The following is a 2,813-nucleotide window of genomic DNA, read 5'->3' on the forward strand; positions in this document are numbered from 1 at the left end:
GCTGCGTGTGGGTTTTCTCTAGTTGCGGCGAGTGGGGGCTACTCTTTGTTGCGGTGCGCAGGCTTCTCACTGTGGTGGCTTCTCTTGTTGTGGAGCACGGGCTCTAGGCGCGCGGGATTCAGTAGTTGTGGCTCATGGGCTCTCTTAGAGCACAGGCTCAGTAGTTGTGACGCACGGGCTTACTTGCTCCGCAGCACGTGGGATCTTCTCAGACCAGGGCTCGAACCTGTGTCCCCTGCACTGGCAGGCGGATTCTTAACCTCTGCGCCACCAGGGAAGCCTGAAACAAGATTTTAAATCAATCTTTGTAAGTACGCCCTTGGAATAAATTCCTGGAAGCAGATTAAGGAGGCAAAGGATAAGAATAGGGCTTCTTGGCCTTTCCTGAAGGTTAGATCATCCTGAAGGAAGATAAAACCAACGCGTGGAGATTGCCCACATGTTCTTTCCAGTCTGAAATGGGAAAAAAAATGCAGAAGCAGTGCCAATGAGGTGACAGGACAATTTGCTGAGCCAGGCAGAATTTTCTGGAAGGGGCTGGATTTTTCTTTTCTGTGAGAACATCCTCAACTGATATCCTGGTCCTTAGACCCTCAGTCTATCCAGGGCCACTCCACCTCCTCAACTACCTCTGCTGGAATTTTACCTTGGCAGTTAGCACAGAGCTGGGTGCTCTCTAGAATTTCCCATGAATTCCCAAGAGAGAGTCAAATGCCTGTTTTGGGTGGGAATCAATGTTTTACCAGAACAAGGCAACATGGTGGAGGGAGCACAGCACCCACCCTGGAGTCAGGAGCCCAAGCTCCAGGCAGGGCCTTGCCATCAACCTGTTGACGCAGCAAGCGCTCCCTCCCACCCCAACCTTGGAGTGCTGATGACTGAAATTACACAATTTCAGATGCATTCCTCTGGATCAGGACTTTGACTCTTGATAAAACACAGGAGAGGGCACAGTGCCATTTATACCCCAGGGTGAACGACTGTATCATTTCTGGCTCTGAGAACAGGCCTGATGGGGGAAGGAGGTGAAGAGTCCCAGTGAAGAGCCTGAAAGCAAGAGAAAGGGCCCCAGGAAGCAGGTGAAGCTCAGAGTCCAGCCTTTCACAAAATCTCTTACAACCTAGGCTTCCTTCTCCACTGCCTCTGACCTGTGGGATTCCCCCAGGAGTGCAGTGCCCCCAGGGGAGCTGCAGACAAGGCCCCTCAGGGTTGTTGGGCTTCAGCAGAACTGGGATGGATGTTTCCTGTTGGATTTGAGACTAGAACCGCAGGTCCCAGTGGAGTTTTCCAGTGACCCCATCCCAGCCACATTGCATGTGAGCACCTGACCTTCACAGTTATCCTCACAATGATGCTGTGATTCCTGCTCTGTGGAGGCTCTGCTGCTCTGGCAGTAGACTTGGCACCATGATTTAATCTTTAGCCAAGCCCAGTGCAATATGCTGTGGCTCAGACCACGACCGTCTCTCAGATTTTATCTCCTACCCCGCTTCCCATCATTCACGATGTTCTATCCTGGCTTTTCTCTTCCTCAAACCCACTAAGCTTGTTCCTGCCCCGGAGACTTTGCATGCTGCGTTCCCTCTCCTTAGATCATCCCACGCTCACCATCTTGTCCTCATTCAACCTGCAGTTCAGTGGGCACCTTTCCCAAGAGGTCATGCTGCCCCTTGGGTCCTTTTACTATCCCATTATCAGCCTATGTTTTCTTCTTAGCACTGTCATTTCCTCAAACTATTTTATTCATTTATTTAGCCACATACTGTCTGACTCCATAACCAGAACATCAGCTCCACAAGGGCAGGGTCAAAGGCTATTCTGTTCTCTGCTGAGAGCTGGCAAATACAGGGGAATCTGTCCAAAAATCCCAGGCAGAGCTGCCCCTGCCTTTCTTCATTCGGTTTTCTCATTCTTCTCCTGAGTGGGATAAACCACGGGAGAGAGCCCTGGCTGGACGGCATGCAGATCAGGGTTCCTGCCTAACTTGGTAGTTTCACTTATGGGGTGACTTGGGCCACCTCCTCTACCCCAGCCTGAAGAAGCAGCAGACTCGACCCATTGGGCAGAAGCTCATAGAGACAGACTTGAGGTGGATGTAAATTGTACTTTTGAACAGAGCTGCCGGAGGCCGAAGGAGCATGCTGCTGCTTACCTCAGCTAGCTTTACACCTGGTCCATCCCTCCACGGCCCATTCTCAACCCTCTGTGTCCATGGGGCCTGCCTGCCAACCTGCAAGCTCGCTGAGCTCACAGGTACTTGGAACTGGCCTCAACACGGATGCTGGGGACTTAGCATTGCTGAGGGAACTAGATCGGATGATCTTTGTGAGCCATTTCATCTCCAATTTCAGGGCCTTGGCAGAGAGGAGTTTATTTCTAATCCTCCGCCTGTGGCCTGCAGGGCCTTCAGGAAGTGACAGACTGGATTAAGATGCTAATTTTGTGCCAGGGTTAAAATTCAGTGACCCACAGCGCCAGTGCACTGGTGAGTAACCACATCTGTCCCACCTGCTCTTTGCTTTGCACTGAAAAGCTGATCGACTGAATCAGGAGTGCAGCACCTCGAAAAAATATGAGTTCCAGACCTGGTTCTGTTGCCAAGGTACTGTGTGAGTTTGACTAAGTTCTTTCCCTCTCTGAGCCTTGGTGTGTATTTCTGGAAAAACGAGAATATTTGGATTAGACCTAGATGCTTTCTAAGGGTCTCTCTTGGAATCCTAGCATTCCGGGAGGCTACCCAGCGAACCTCAGACCTGTGGCCAGGGCTTGTGCCAGGCTCCAATTCTTCAGCCGGACATCTTTCTTAGTGGACA

Source organism: Lipotes vexillifer, unplaced genomic scaffold (assembly GCF_000442215.2).
Source record: "Lipotes vexillifer unplaced genomic scaffold, Lipotes_vexillifer_v1.1 scaffold588, whole genome shotgun sequence".
Taxonomy (NCBI): domain Eukaryota; kingdom Metazoa; phylum Chordata; class Mammalia; order Artiodactyla; family Lipotidae; genus Lipotes; species Lipotes vexillifer.